Raw genomic sequence first — 17,286 nt, forward strand, 5'->3', positions numbered from 1 at the left:
AATTTTTAACTGTCACTTCTCCTCGAACATCAACTCTGTATGCACTCCCTAAGAGTCACAAAAACCCAATCAAACCCCGGGTCGTCCCATCGTCTCGGGCAATGGTAGCCTCACCGAAACTGCCAGTCAGTTAATTGATGATTTTTTAAGACCCCACGTCGAGGGATTGGTGTCCTACCTCCAGGACACCAATGACCTTCTACGTACCCTCGATGGAAGTTCTATCCCTGAGGTTTCTTGGTTGGTGGCCCTCGACGTGGAGGCCCTTTACAATTCTATCCCTCATCATCTTGGGGTGGATATTGTGGAGGGCTTTATTTCTGAGAACCCTGAGGCATCCCAACAATATAACAGATTCATTCTGGATCTGTTACTATTTATTCTCTCCAACATTTTTCTTTTTGGCGGCTCCCACTACCTCCAGATACAGGGGGTGGCTATGAGGACTAAATGTGCCCCCTCATATGCCAACCTGTATCTGGGGGGGTGGGAGTGTGAACTCTTTTTTTTTTTAGAGACGACATGCAGAAATGCTTTGAACAAATCCCTGTGTGGAGAAGATTTATTGATGACATTTTTTTCATTTGGACGGGCACTAAGGATTCATTCTTCTATTTTTGGATAGTCTAAAGATAATAACTATAACCTCAAATTCACATTTGAGCTCAGTCAACATAATCTCACTTTTTTGGACATTCAAATTGAAGTCAACACGGATGGCAGTATAGGAACGACCTTGTATCATAAGCCATCTGCAGGGAATTCTCTGCTTCACGCCACCAGCTCCCACCCCACTCCTCTCATTTCAAGTGTGCCCTACGGGCAGTACTTGAGAATCGAACGTAATTGCAGTGCAGACTCTGATTTTGAAAGAGAGGCTGGCTTTCTTAAGCACGGCTACAGTAAAAAATGCCTTAAGAAAGCTTACTTTAGGGCAAAAAATCACAACAGAGCCTCCCTTATACATGATTCGAAACCAAAAAGGGCCAACCCAGGCGTTCGGCTTATCACCAGATTCTCAAGTCAGCAAGAGAAATCATGAAAAAATACTGGTACCTGTTGATGGGAGATGAAAAGGTTGCTAAACTTTTAAAATCATATCCGGAAATTACCTTCAGGCGATTTCGATTCTTTAGGGATACCCTGGTACACAGCCATTACGATAGTCAAACAAGGACTGCCAATGCAGCTAAAAAAGGCAGTAGACCATGCCATTGTTGCAATTTTTGTAAGTTTATACATGCAGCACAGAGCTTATTGCTTCCTAATGGCCACCTCTTTAGACCCAATTTTTCAGTAACATGCCAATGAATAGGCATTGTATACATCATGCAATGCGAATGCCAAATGTTTTATATTGGCAAAACTAAACGACCTTTCTTCTGCCGAATAAGGGTCCATGTCTCACTGATACACAAAAAAAGAATGGAAACTCCTATTAGTCGTCATATTGGTCTACACCACAACTTTGACAGTAGCTGTATGCACTTTTTTTCCCTTGAATATATCCCCCCTGGGGACAGGGGAGGTGATTATGATAAATTACTCCTGCAAAAGGAGGCACGTTGGATACATAAGCTATCAGCTTTAAAATATTCGGGCATGAATGATGTATTCAGCTTTAAACCTTTTCTGTAAATATTTTTCCATTCTAAACATTTTTCTCTTTTTTCTTTGTTTTTTCATTACCTATTTTGAGTCTTCATATATAGTAACTTCATCTCCATATTTTATTTATATATTGCTTAAACGTATCCTCATTTTTTACGTGTACAAAACTGTTTCTTCCCCATAGATTGGTCATGATGTCTTCACAGGCTGCCTTTTTAATTAATAATGTATTTATTTACCTACAATTGCGGGTAATACAATTCAATTTGACTTGGCCTCTCATTCACTGATATCCCCGTCTATTTTATTTTGGTCCACACTGACGCCAGGGGCACCCAATCTGACGGGCGAACAATCAATCGCCCATCTATTGGGAGCCCTAGAGATGTTAGTCCCGATTGGAGTTTAGGATGGGGGCAGTACTTTTTACATATATTTAATATTGCGCCTATCTTAAATCAATGTGAAGTTTGGCATTTATTATATATCGTCTTCACCTTTTCGTTTAATATCTATCTCGATATTAATCTCTTTAGCTTATTATATTTGCCTTACTCATTATCCCTTTTTCAAGATGGCGCTTCTGTTGCTTGAATTGCACTTTACCGCTCTGTGCATGCGCACAATCGACCTCTGACGCAGCTAGCATGGAGCAATGATGCCGCCGCGTCCCCCATTCAGCCGCCCCTCAGGCAGTCTCAATGCACGTCCGCAGTGGTGGTGGCGGTGATGTCAGACGCCGCCGGGATGGAGGGTTTATAAAGGTGGCCACACACCGCAACCCTCTGTCACAGGCTGTCCATTTGAGGGAGGGTTTATATCTCTCCCAAATTCCATGCCTCTTTGATCTTCACAAGTAAGTGTTCTATGTGCAGCTATGTCTGATTGTGACAGAAACTGCACCTAAGAGCTTTCTCAATTAGCTTTGTTCTTTTTATTTTCATTATATAGAACCAGCTTATGAGGATCTTCTCCATGTATGATTCCCTAAGCTTTGGCTACGGCTTCCTCATAGTTCACTGACCTGCTATTGACTTTCTTCCTTGCTGAGAGGTGTTTCTACCTCTAGCAATAGATTATTGATTCTATTAAAGGTAAAAAATCTGTTTCATGAACAAACTTAGGTCGGTTTGGATGCCCTGCCCAATACTCATTATTCTAATTTTTACTTTATTCCTCTATTAAGGATACACAAATTTTATATCCCTCTGTGGTCATACTAAGACGGGAACATATGATATGAGAGTCTCCGCATTGGTGATGTTATTACAGAAGCAATTTCTATCTTTTATAATTTATTTTCAACGTACGACAGCCTGGTAAGACTATGAATATCAATGCATTATTACTGTTTTGCTGTGTATATTTTGTATTACATTGATTTTTCCAGTCCATGTATGATCCAGTGCCCATATTTACCCTTATACACTATGTTGTTGGCTATGGACCATTAGCCCTATTTCGCAACTATGTATATTATGTCTCATTTATGTTCTTTCTATTATTATTTAGAGCTTACCACAATCCATGGAAAAACTCCTGAAGAAGCTCGTAATGAGCGAAACATGTTGAGTAGTAGATTGTTATTGAACTAAGTGGTTTCTTCTACTGTATGCCCATTAAGGGTTGTGAACATTGAGATATATGTATTATCTTTTTATACATGATGGTGTCATGTTAGAACGACATTTGTTTTCTAATGTAAATTTTCAATAAAATTAATATTTTTTATGGATATATCATACGTGTTTCCTTACTCTATCTATTATATAATTTGAGCACCTTAAAAGTCCCTGGGGTGTTTTCCACCCCCAACCCTCTTTACTTTCTTATTATTTTATTTATTTCAGTTACTTATATAGCGCCATCAATTTACGCAACGCTTTACATATACATTGTACATTCACATCAGTCCCTACCCTCAACGAGCTTACAATCTAAGGTCCCTAACTCACATTCATACATACTAGGGACAATTTAGACAGGATCCAATTAACCTACCAGAATGTCTTTGGAGTGTGGGAGGAAACCGGAGTACCCGGAGATAACCCACGCAGGCACAGGGAGAACATGCAAACTCCAGGCAGGAAGTGTTGTGGTTGGGATTCGAACCAGCGACCGTTCTTACTGCCAGGCGAAAGTGCTATCCACTACACCACTGTGCCGCCCACAGTGGTCTTCTCCTGTAGTCTACCGTGAGCGTGAGCTGTGAGACCCTGGGGGCTGCGACCTGGAGCCAGACTGCAGCTCAGTCCATCCTCACCACTAGGGGCTCTGGTGAACACCTGCTGGCTTTTAGACTCTGCGCCCTGGGGAATCTATGCTCTAACTCCCAGTGGGATCTGTGTTAGTGATCCAGTAGACCTGCTTCCTGAACCTCTCAGGGTTCAATCCGCAGCAGTCAGTCCTAGGGTCCACTACCTAGCGGTGCACTTCCGACTCCTACAGAGTGCATCTGTTACCTAGCCTCAAGGTGACCTGACAGTTTGATCAGCCATGGACCCGGCTGATGTGCCGCTACCCGTAGATGATCTGTTGCAGGGCTTAGTTCGCAGACTTGAGGCCCAGGAATCGCATCAGACCCAGGTGATGCGATACCTTCAGGATTTGGCATCCCGTTTTGAACAGGTTCAGGCCTCATTAGGACCCCCGGTTCAACAACCTCAACCGCTATCTGCTGCTGCACCTATCGCACCAGTCGCAGCCACACATTCATTACAACTGCCAGCTCCGGCCCGTTTCTCTGGGGACTCCAAGGCTTGCAGGGGGTTCCTTAGCCAGTGCACAATTCATTTTGAACTTCAGCCCCAAAACTTCCTGTCCAATCGGGCGAAAGTAGCCTATATTATATCCCTCCTGTCCGGCGAGGCGATAGCTTGGGCTGCCCCTCTGTGGGAACTGAATGATCCAGTGGTTTCTAGCTTGTCTGATTTCTTGAAACTTTTTCGGAATATCTTCGAGGAACCGGGTTGTGTCTCCTCAGCGGCTAGCGCTCTTTTACGTCTTCGTCAAGTAACTGCTTCTGTGGGACAGTATGCTCTTCAGTTCCGTATCCTCACAGCTGAATTAAGCTGGAATAATGAGGCCCTAGTTGCAACCTTTTTACATGGCCTCTCTGATAGAATGAAGGATGAATTAGCAGGAAGATCCCTTCCTGCTGATCTGGACGGTATCATCACCTTGTGTAACCAGATCGATATTCGCTTTCAGGAGAGGGCCCTGGAAAAAAGACACCAGCACTCCCCGTTCCTTAGGCAGCCTGAGTCCCCTTCTCTTCGATCCGAGGAGCACCCCCTGCCCGCTGAGGAACCTATGCAGCTGGGCTGGACCAAGTTGTCTCCTGAAGAACGCGATAGGCGCAGAACTCTGGGTCTGTGCCTCTATTGTGGGGCCAAAGGTCATTTTCGTGACACTTGTTCTCTTCGCCCGGAAAAACGATCGGGGCTAATACATCTGGAAGGTAGAGTATTAGACCCTGAAATATCACCTTCACCTTCTCGTCTTCTTCTTTCTATGTTCCTTCATGTCGGCGCTTCCTCTCGTTCGGTCTCGGCACATCTGGATTTCGGAGCCGCTGGCAATTTCATGGATTGGGAAACTGCATCTTCCATGAGACTTACCCTTTTGCCCCTTTCAACGCCATTGGTGGTCTTGGTGATTGATGGCACTGTTCTCCCAGGGGGCCCTATCCGCTTTCAGACCCTGCTTGTTAACCACTTGACCACTGGGCACTTAAACCCCCTTAATAACCAGACCAATTTTCAGCTTTTGGTGCTCTCACATTTTGAATGACAATTACTCAGTCATGCAACACTGTATCTCTATGACATTTTTGTCCTTTTTTTCACACAAATAGAGCTTTCTTTTGGTGGTATTTATTCACCGCTGGGTTCTTTATTTTTTGCGCTATAAAAGAAAAAAGACCGAAAAATCTGTAAAAAAATGCATTTTTCTTCGTTTCTGTTATAAAATTAGTAATTTTTCTTCATATATTTTGGCCAAAATTTATACCGCTACATATCTTTGGTAAAAATAACCCAAATCGGTGGACATTATTTGGTCTTTGTGAAAGTTATAGAGTCCAAAAGCTATGGTGCCAATATCTGAAAATTGATCACACCTGAATTACTGACGGCCTATCATTACTTGAGACCCTAACATACCAGAAAAGTACAAATACCCCCCAAATGACCTCTTTTTGGAAAGAAGACATTCTAAGGTATTTAGAAAGATGCATGGTGAGTTTTTTTAAGTTGTCATTTTTTCCCACAATTCTTTGCAAAATCAAGTTTTTTTTTTTTTCGTTTTCTTTTCACAAAATTGTCATATTAGCAGGTTATTTCTCACACACAGCATATGCATACCACAAATTACACCCCAAAACACATTCTGCTATTACTCCTGAGTATGGCCATACCACATGTGTGAGACTTTTACACAGCATGGCCACATACAGAGGCCCAACATGCAGGGGAGCACCTTCAGGCATTCTGGAGCACCCAGGCCAGTTCCGACATTTCTCTCCTACATGTAAAAATCATCATTTATTTTCTAGAAAATTACATATAACCCCAAAACATTATATATTTTTTTTAGCAAAGACCCTAGAGAATACAATAGCGGTCATTGCAACTTTTTATCTTGCACGATATTTGCGCAGCAATTTTTCAAATGCGTTTTTTTTGGGAAAAAAACAGTTTTGTGCTTTAAAAAAAAGCAAAACAGTAAGGTTAGCCCAATGTTTTTGCACAATATGATGAAGATGAAGTTACGCCGAGTAAATAGATACCTAACATGTCACCTTTCAAAATTGCACACGCTTGTGGAATGGCGCCAAACTTCGCTACTTAAAAATCCCCATAGGCGATGCTTTAACATTTTTTAATGGTTACAAATTTTGAGTTACAGAGGAGCTCTAGGGCCAAAATTATTGCTCTCGCTCTACCGATCGCAGCGATACCTCACATGTGTGGTTTGAACACCGTCTTCATATATGGGCGGGACTTACGTATGCGTTCGCTTCTGCATGAGAGCACACGGACAGGGGCGCTTTAAAAAATTTTTTTTTAATTGTTCATTTTACTTTATTTATTTTAGTTTGACACTTTTTCCAAAAAAAAAAAAATTTTGATCACTTTTATTCCTATTACAAGGAATGTAAACATCCCTTGTAATAGGAATATGCCATGACAGGTCCTCTTTACAGTGAGATATGGGGTCAATAAGACCCCACATCTCACCTCTAGGCTGTGCCTGAAATAAATAAAAAAAAAAAACGATCCTGGCTTCGATCGTAGCGATGAGTCCGTAGAAGCACCGGAGGGTGGTGGGAGGGGGGAGTCCCCTCTCGCCTCCCGTAAGAACGATCAAGCAGTGGAACAGCTGCTATGATCATTCTTATGGTGTAGGGAATCGCCGGATGAAAAAGCTGATATCTGAATGATGCCTGTAGCTGCAGGCATCATTCAGATATCCCCGCACAAAGTCAAGGACGTCGTATGACGGCAGGCGGGAAGTGGTTAAAACGCTTTTTTTTTTTTAACACAAAGTTGTCCATTTATACAATATTTCTAACACATAGCATGTACATACCAAAAATGACACCTCAAAATAGATTCTACTTCTCCTCCTGAGTACGGCGATACCACGTGTGAGACTTCCACAGCCTGGCCACATACAGAGGCCGAGTATGGCCGAGCATGGCTGGGTATGGCTGAGCATGGCCGAGTATGGCTGAGCATGGCCGAGTATGGCTGAGCATGGCCGAGTATGGCTGAACATGGCCGGGTATGGCTGAACATGGCCGGGTATGGCTGAGCATGGCCGAGTATGGCTGAGCATGGCCGAGTATGGCTGAGCATGGCTGGGTATTGCAGGGTATCGCCGAGTATGACTGGGTATGGCAGAGTATGGCGGGTTATGGCAGAGTATTGCAGAGTATGGCAGGGTATGGCTGAGCATGGCTGGGTATGGCAGCGTATAGCTGGGTATCACCGAGTATTGCGGGGTATGGCTGAGTATTGCGGGGTATGGCAGAGTATTGCAGAGTATTGTGGGGCATTGCAGAGTATTGCGGGGCATTGCAGAGTATTGCGGGGTATTGCAGGGCATTGCAGAGTATTGCAGGGCATTGCAGAGCATTGAGGGATGGCTCAGGATGGATGGATGGCAGTTGTCACTGAGCAGCGCTGTGGGCACTACACATCCAGCCCACAGCGCTGCAGCCATCTATCCATCCCCCTCTCCTCTAACAGTGTACCGATCGGTACAGAGAGGGTTGTAAAAGGGTTTGTTTACATGTGATCACTTCGTCATTTGACGGTGCAATCACATGGTAAACGGCCGCGATTAGCGGCCATTTACTGAGATCCGTGATGCGATGCTCTTGAGTGCGCGCAAGAGCGGAATTCTGGGTGGACGTCCCTGGATGCCCTCCCAGAGTTAAGCAACCGCCCTGTAGCCTTCATTTGGCTATGGGCCGGTTGTTAAGTGGTTAATATGTCGGTAGGGACACTCCACCAGGAGTGGATATCCTTCCTTGTCTTACCTAAGGCTTCATCTCCTATCATATTAGGTCTTCCTTGATTACGGTTCCACTCTCCACACGTTGACTGGACTGCTGGACGGATCCTGGCTTGGGGTTCCTCCTGTTCCTCTTCCTGCCTACTCAAAGTTACCCCAAAAGAGAAACTTCCTGTTGCCACCATTCCAGTATCTCCTGCTCTTCCTGCTGCATATAGCGATTCCTGGAATGCCTCCTGCAATAGTCGGCCCAGGGGCGGATCCAGAGCCTAGTCTCGGGAGGGGCACTGCCAGAAAATAAGTTTTTTTGGGGGTAAATTTAACGGGGAAATGGCTGGTGTTAGCGCTTCAATCATCACAGCACCATGGTTGTTATGGTGTCAGGATGATTGAAGCGCATTATTACATGGTTATAAAAAATTAAATGGTTCAACTCACCATAGAATCAGTGAAAGCCCCGAGTGTGTCACCTGCCACACGTTGCGGATTGTCACTTGCCACGTCACCTGTCACTAGATGCGGATTGTCACTTGCCACGTCCCATGCCACACGTTGCGGATTGTCACTTGCCACGTCCCATGCCACACGTTGCGGATTGTTACTTGCCACGTCCCATGCCACACGTTGCGGATTGTCACTTGCCACGTCCCATGCCACACGTTGCATATTGTCACTTGCCACGTCCCATGCCACACGTTGCGGATTGTCACTTGCCACATCCCATGCCACACGTTGCAGATTGTCACTTGCCACGTCCCATGCCATACGTTGCAGATTGTCACTTGCCACGTCCCATGCCACAGGTTGGGGATTGTCACTTGCCTGCTATAATTGTCTGCTGTGTCCCAGTCAGAGTTAGGCTTATTTAACTGGTGACCCCCCCTGTCATCAGTGCTGGGCAGGGAGGAATGGGCTGGCTGCTGCCGCTGGGAGAGCGATGGGAGCAGAGCGAACACAGGGCTCATCCTGAGCGGATGTGTCAGCGCTGCATCCCGCCCCAGGGGCAGCAGAGACATGATGTAATCTCTCTGCTGCCGCGGCTGCCTGTACATTCTACAGTGAGGGCGGAACTGCAGGGATGCAGGGCGGCGCTGGGCGGTGAGAGATTATGTTATCTCTCTGCTCCCCCACCCGCCGGCTCCCTGATTGGCCAGCAGCCGCTCACAAACTGTCACTGAGCCGTACACAGCTGTTCACCAACGGAGTCGGAGCCGCCCGTGCTCTCAGCTGTGGAGCCGCCCGCCGGCTCTCGACTCTCACCCACAGCGATGCCTGCCCTGCCCACCCACTCACCCACAATCTCGGAGGGGGCAATTGCCCTGTTGCCCCCCCCCCTGGATCCGCCCCTGAGTCGGCCTGAGGCGCACTCTGGGTCATGTGGCACTCTGGATGAGAAGCCGACCATTCACTCCAGTTTGCATGGTCATTTACCTTTGCCTGTTCCTGGACGGCCTTGGACGCACACCCAGGCTGACTCATCCACCAGTTCCACAGTGGCTAGGCCCTGTGATGCGATTCTGGTGGTCGCTGCACCTGGCAATGCTGTTCAGTCGGCCTCTGCACCAGTTCAGCCTATGCCCAGTGAAGCTATCCAGCTTGACTTCTGTGACACATCACTTTCTAAGCAACCTGGTCTCAGGGATCCACTGACTTCTGCCCAGTCTGATGATCCTGTGCTGGATATCCAGCTCATCTTTAAGGGTCTGGGGGACCCTGCTCAGGCTCCTGATGGTCTTCTTATGCCTTTACTCATTCCTATGAAGCCTTTAGCCCTCAATAAGTCCTCTCGTCCTCTCCCTACCTCGGTTTTGGTCTCTGAGGATAATCTTAAGTACGAGGTTAGTCAAGTTCTGGATTCCCGGCGCTGTAGAGGCATTCTTCACTACCTCGTACATTGGGAAGGGTTTGGTCCTGAGAAGAGGTCAGCAGTGCTAATCAACCATTGTGTGTTAGCTTTCGTGTGTACTTGCTGTGTTTCCTACGTCTGATTCCAGTTACCGACTTTGGCCTGTTCTCGACTTTCCCTGTCTGCTTGTGACCCTGACCTTTGGCGTGTTATGTTTATCCTTGTCTGCTAGTCACCCTGACATTTGGCTTATTCTTTACTTTCCTTGTTGTTCCAGCCTGCTGCCTCCTTCCTCCTCTCCTGTAGTCTACCGTGAGCGTGAGCTGTGAGACCCTGGGGGCCGCAACCTGGAGCCAGACTGCAGCTCAGTCCATCCTCACCACTAGGGACTCTGGTGAACACCTGCAGGCTCTTAGACTCCACACCCTGGGGAATCTATGCTCTAGCTCCCAGTGGGATCTGTGTTAGTGATCCAGTAGACCTGCTTCCTGAACCTCCCAGGGTTCAATCCGCAACAGTCAGTCCTAGGGTCCACTACCTAGCGGTGCACTTCCGACTCCTACAGAGTGCATCTGTCACCTAGCCTCAAGGTGACCTGACAGTGGGTTACCGTTCTCTCTGGTCATATCGTTCAGGGGCTTGACCAGAGACATGAAGTTACGAATAAACTTCCGATAATGGTTGGCAAAACCCAGGAAACGCTGCAGAGGACGTAACCCTACGGGTCGAGGCCACTGTAGGACTGCCGAAAGTTTCTCTGGGTTCATCGAAAAGCCAGCAGTGGAAATGACAGGAATTTAACCTGTTCCCGATGGAACTCGCACTTCTCCAGTTTACAATAGAGCTTGTTCTCTCCTAATTTCTGAAGCACACGACAGACATCTGTGTGGTGGCTCTCCAGGGACTTGGAAAATATGAGGATGTCATTGAGATAAACCACCACACATAACTGCAACAAATCTCGGAGGACATTGTTAATAAATTCCTGGAGAACTGCCGGGGCGTTACAAAGGCCAAAAGGCATTACGAGATACTCATAATGGCCTGTTCTGGTATTAAACGCAGTTTTCCACTCGTCGCCCTCCTTAATCCTCACCAGATTGTAAGCCCCTATCAGATCAAGCTTAGTGAAAACCGTTGCTCCCTTGAGGCGGTCAAATAACTCTGCAATCAATGGGGTCGGGTAGGCATTCTTAATCGTGATACAATTGAGACCCCTATAATCAATACAAGGTCTCAGTTCACCGCTCCTCTTCTTCACAAAGAAGAAACCAGCACCAGCAAGAGACGAGGATTTGCGGATGAAACCCCGAGAAAGTGCGTCTGCAACATACTCCTCTATGGCTTTATCCTCCAAGACCGACAAGGGGTAAACCCGGCCATGAGGGGGAGTGGCACCAGGTTGAAGGTCAATTGCGCAATCATACGGCCGGTGTAGAGGCAAACTACCGGCTTGACCTTTGTCAAAGACATAGCTAAAATCACGGTACTCCTCTGGCAGGGAGGAGAGTGAAGAGGTACACAGGACCTTGGCTACCTTCCGGAAGCATGTTTCACTGCATTGTGGTGACCAGGAGAGAACCTCAGCATGGAGCCAATCAAAAGAGGGGTTGTGCCTCTGTAACCAAGGATAGCCAATAACCAGTGGAAACTTAGGAGAGAAAATCACATGGAATTGGATTATCTCATGGTGAAGAGCCCCTATGGCCAAGGACAACGGAATCGTCTGAGTCACATAGGCAGGCTGTAGAGGTCTCCCGTCAATGACAAGTGGGGTGTCACGCAGCTGCAGTGGAATCGAGTGCTTTGATACAAAGGCAGCATCAATGAACAGGCCTGCAGGCCCAGGGTCGATTAGAGCCTGTATCTCGATAGACGTCTTAGCCCAAGAAAGGGTGACCGAAACCAGGGGCTTATCCTTCTGGATAACTGGATAACTGGGGACGACATAATACCACCTAAGGTCTGTCCATGACAGGACCTCAAGGTTCGGGTGTTCCCCGGACGGGTAGGACAAGACTTCAAAAAGTGATCTGCCTGGCCACAATAAAGGCACAATCTCTCCCTCCTCCTAAAGGCTCTTTCATCAGCAGAGAGACGCATGAAGCCCAAGTGCATGGGTCACTGACCGACTCAGTAGCAGGAGGCATGGGAGGTGAGGGAGGCACGGATGGGACTGCAAAGCTCGGAGGCAAACGTACAGGAGACTTCCGCAAGCGCTCCTTAAAAGAAAGTCTTTCTCTGAGTCTGGAGTCAATGAGGAGGGAAAACGAGATCAAGCTCTCCAGCTCAGTGGGTATATCTCGGGCTGCTATGTCATCCTTGATGGAATTCGATAGACCATGAGAAAAAACAGCCACGAGGGCCTCATTGTTCCAAGCAACCTCTGCTGCCAGAGTACGGAACAAAATGGCGTAGTTGGCAACAGTTCTCATACTCTGATGGACATGAGGCACTTGGCAGCAGAAGCGGAGTGTGCAGGAACGTCAAATACCCTTTTAAAGGAGGCCACCAACTCAGGGTAACTAAAGACAACAGGTTTTTGCGTCTCCCATAGAGGGTTAGCCCAGGCCAAGACTCTCTCAGAAAGCAAAGATATCACGAACCCTACTTTGCTTCTGTCCGTGGGAAATTCCTGGGGCAGCATCTCAAAGTATATCTCAACTTGGTTGAGAAACCCTCTGCATTGAACTGGATCGCCCCCAAATCACTGGGGAAGCGGGGCGGAACCAGACATACCTCTTATAGAGGTAATACTCAAGGCGGGTGCCTGCACAGAGACTGGTGCAGCAGCAGGGACGGCCTGCAACTCAGGTTGTCCCGGAGCAGCCACAGTGGGGGATTCCAGGTGAGCCGTGCGACTCTGGAGCGTTTGTAACGCCATGGCAAACTGATCCATGCGGTGATCTTGCTCATCCAATCTGGAACAAAAATATTACCAATAAGTGGATTGACTGTATCTTCTGAATTCATGGCCTTCGCCTACTGTCAGAAACCATGAACCAGACCGAGACAGAAGTACAGTAAAATCACAATTGTTTATTAATAAAAATAAAAAGGTAAATAGAGTAAGCGTAGTCAAAGCATAGCCAGAGTCCAGTAACTGGATCGGGTAGTCAGCCAAGCCAGAAGTCAGGGATCCAAGTAGAGGAACAGCAAGCAGGATAAGGAGCCAGAAGGGATGTCAGCAAAGGCAGTCTTTAAACAGGAACCCAGGAGATGGTTTCTTGTGATGTGACCAAGGCGAAGGCAGGAATGAAGAGAGCTGGAGATCTTTAAGTAGGCAGGACTGATGAGCAGATCCACAACAGCTGGTTAACTGTGGAGAGAGATGAGAGCTGGCAATTAGCCGACAGCTGAGCGGCCAGCTCAGAGAAGGAAGGACTGAGCCAGCCCTGACAGCATGAGGTTGTTGGTAAAGATGGTGGCTTCATTCGAGGCCGTTCCTTATGTTCAGTTTCATTCGAGGCTGCTGCAAAACAGTATCCAATCTGCTTGGAACAAGAAGGTCCAAGCTCTAGATTTCCCAATGTGTATGTCTCCAAGGGTGCGCCGGAGCCTCAGTTGGTGGTTGATAACCAAGAATCTGCAGAAGGGAAAATCCTTCTTACCAGTTACCTGGAAGGTGGTAACAACAGATGCCAGCCTTTCAGGTGGGGGAACAGCCCTGGAAGAGGCGACTGTCCAAGGGAAATGGTCCAGATCAGAAATGACCTTACCCATCAACATTCTAGAGATTCGGGCAGCGCGCTTGGCCCTGAGGGCCTGGACGTTCAGGTTACGGACTTGTCCTGTCAGGGTACCAACTGACAGTGCCACAGCAGTGGACTATATCAATCACCAAGGGAGCACGAGAAGTTGTGCGGCCCAGAGAGAGGTAAATCACATACTAGCTTGGGCAGAAAACAATGTACCTTGCCTATCAGCAGTCTTCATTCCAGGAATAGAAAATTGGCAGGCGGACTACTTGAGTCGCCAGCAGTTGTTCCCGGGAGAATGGTCCCTTCACCCCGATATCTTCCTGACAATATGCCAATGATGGGGGATCCCAGACGTGGATCTGTTTGCGTCCAGGCTCAACAAAAAGATCGACAACTTTGTGTCAAGAACAAGGGATCCGCTAGCGTGCGGAACAGATGTCTTGGTGTTCCCGTGGAATCAGTTCTCACTGATTTATGCATTCCCTCCTATTCTGCTTCCACAACTTCTTCGCAGGATCAAGCAGGAAGGGAAGTCGGTGATTCTTGAGGCCCCAGCATGGCCCAGAAGATCCTGGTATGCAGAGATCATGGGGATGGCGGTAGGGGACCCATGGACCCTACCACCATGTCCAGACCTTCTCTCGCAGGGTCCGGTATTCCATCCTACTTTACAAATGCTAAATTTAACGGTTTGGCTATTTAGACCTACATTCTGAAGAAGCGTGGGCTATCAGGTTCAGTGTTATCTACCTTGATCAATGCAAGGAAGCCAGCCTCCAGAATCATATATTATAGAATCTGGAAGGCATATGTCTTGTGTGAATCCAGGGGTTGGCACCCCAGGAAGTATGTCATAGGTAGAATCCTTGACTTTCTGCAGATGGGGTTAGAAATGAAGCTGGCCTTGAGTACTATCAAAGGCCAAGTCTCTGCCTTATTGGTATTATTTCAATGACCACTTGCTTCGCATTCTTTGGTCGGTAGCCTTATTCAGGGAGTAATGCGGCTTAATCCTCCAGTTAGGTCATCCCTGAACCCTTGGGACTTGAATTTAGTTCTATCGGCATTACAAAAACAGACTTTTGAGCTGATACAGCATTTTCCCTTGGTCCTTTTAACAAGGAAACTAATTTTTCTGGTAGCCATATCTTCTGCAAGAAGGGTATCAGAGTTGGCTGCTCTTTCTTGTAAAGAGCCATATTTAATTATTCACAAGGATAAGGTGGTATTGCATCCTCATCCTAACTTTCTACCGAAGGTAGTGTCAGGTTTTCATTTAAACCAGGATATTGTTCACGGAAGAGAAGTCACTACATTCTCTGGATGTGGTGAGAGCAGTCAAAAGTCTACTTGAAGGCAACTGCTCAGATTCGAAAAACAGATGTTTTGTTTGTGTTGCCTGAAGGTCCTAAAAAAGGACAGGCATCATCAAAATCAACCATTTCTAAATGGATTTGGCAAGTAATTGTTCAAGTTTATGGTTTGAAGAGGAAGATTCCACCCTCTCAAATCAAAGCGCACTCCACTAGGGCTGTTAGTGCTTCGTGGGCAGTGCATCACCAAGCTTCCATGGCTCAAATCTGCAAGGCCGCAATTTGGTGTTCAGTCCATATATTTACCAGATTCTATCAGGTGGATGTAAGAAGGTGTGAGGATATTGCCTTTGGGCATAGTGTGCTGCAGGCAGTAGTATAAGTCCTCTGGTCTCATGGTGGCCTACTTTTGTTGTGTCTCCCTCCCCTCAGTTAGCTTTGCTCTGGGACATCCCACACAGTAACTACTATGGCTCTGTGTCCCGTGATGTACGATAAAGAAAATAGGATTTTTATAACAGCTTACCTGTAAAATCCTTTTCTTGGAGTACATCACGGGACACAGAGGTCCCGCCCCTCTTCTAATATAGGTATATTGCTTTGCTACAAAACTGAGGTACTCCCAGTAGTGGGAGGGGTTATATAGGAAGTGGACTTCCTGTCTTAGGGTGTGCCAGTGTCCATCACCAGAAGGTGGCCTATAACCCACATAGTAAATACTATGGCTCTGTGTCCCGTGATGTACGATAAAGAAATAACATTTTTGTTGCAAGGGATGCCTGAAATATGACTTGTATCTAAGACCCCATACACACCATTTGATTTTCGTCTTCAGATTTACCAAAACAATGTAGTACAAGGGCCTGCCTGATTGCATACAAATTGAAACTCTTAAGGTTTCACCTCATATTATATGGTTTTGGTAAATCTGAAGACAAAAATCTGCAGAAAATCTAATAGTGTGTGGGGTCTTAGGCAGACTTCTGGGAAAACTGGTGAGCCAATCGCACAAGCAGGAAATTATGTTTCTGGGGAGTGGTCAGTGCACACTCTGTGTACAGAAAACTCCAGGTAGTCATATTGCAATGTATTCTCAGAAAATTACATTGGGTGCAGATTGAAAAGGAAAGGTAATTTTTAATAACATTCAATCACAAAATGTTTAGTGTCGCAATCATATGCGCTATGTTATTTTTTCTTTATTTGCTATTGTTTTTTCCCCAAGAAAGTGGAGTTACCCTTTAAGCTCTGGGGGGGGCGGAGTGAAAGGCGTTGGAGGCGTGGCCTGGTTGGAGTCCAGGCTGAGGCCATCACTCTACATTGTAGCACTACATGGATGTGCGGCATTAGGGATCACTTCCTTCTTCTTTCTTGAACTAACATTGCCACTAACTGCCATTAACTGATATTTTCACTGCCACTAACACCTGCACTCATTAAGCTAGGTAAAGCATTGAACTATTAACATAACATGAAATACCAAATTAAGATAAACCAGAACTGTGCAAACTATAGACGTGTATATTATATCAAAGGAAAAGAGTATGGTGGGACTTTAAATGAGGTAAAGCGGGGCCGTTCATATCCCCTCCTCAATCCGGTAAGGTATATTAGGTAGAGAGAGCAAATGACGGGACTTTCCATGAAGCACATGGGAGCATTAGTAAAATCGAATAAAAATTAACTTTTAATTGGTTCAGATTATCATAAAGTTTTCAGATCAAATTATTTTATGCATTTTGCTATATATTAATATTTTTTAAAACTTTACAATTCATTAGAGCCAAATAATATACATTAGTTAACATTCCAACAAGGAGTTAGTAATTATTATAGAGTACATGAAATGATTAGAACATGATTACATGAATTAAATTTAGTAGCTGTACAGATTGGGAACAAGCAAAGATATCACTGAAATGAGGTAAGGGAAAGGAACAAATGAATTGGAACGCCATAAAAAATTCATAGATGTATACACTAGGTTGTTGTTAGCTCTACGAGTTTCAAGGCCTTATAGCCTATCATCAGGAGCAAAAACCGTGGTAGTAGTCTATAAATAAAAGAAACAATAATATTTAGAAATCGGAAAGAAAACCAAAAGGCTAACCCTGGACCAAAGAGATCCCCCTCCCATGGACTCAATTTGCCCGCACACTTACATGAGGGTCCTTGCAGCAGTGGTGCAGCTATGAAATTCCCAGACCAACCGGAAAAGCCCCATCCGGGAGCTGAGGGGACGTGATGCGGCAGACAGAAGCCCAACATGAACGGCGCCCCATGTGGGTCAAAG

At 46.1% G+C, this 17,286-nt stretch overlaps 1 protein-coding gene across 2 annotated transcripts in view; it reads left to right on the top strand.

The window, feature by feature from the left end:
• PLEKHA5 (pleckstrin homology domain containing A5) overlaps window positions 1-17,286 on the top strand; it is a 619,814-nt gene that overhangs the window by 316,685 nt on the left and 285,843 nt on the right. The gene's annotated exons all lie outside the window — the stretch shown is intronic.

The sequence above is a fragment of the Aquarana catesbeiana genome, linkage group LG03 (genome assembly GCF_042186555.1).
Source record: "Aquarana catesbeiana isolate 2022-GZ linkage group LG03, ASM4218655v1, whole genome shotgun sequence".
Lineage (NCBI taxonomy): Eukaryota > Metazoa > Chordata > Amphibia > Anura > Ranidae > Aquarana > Aquarana catesbeiana.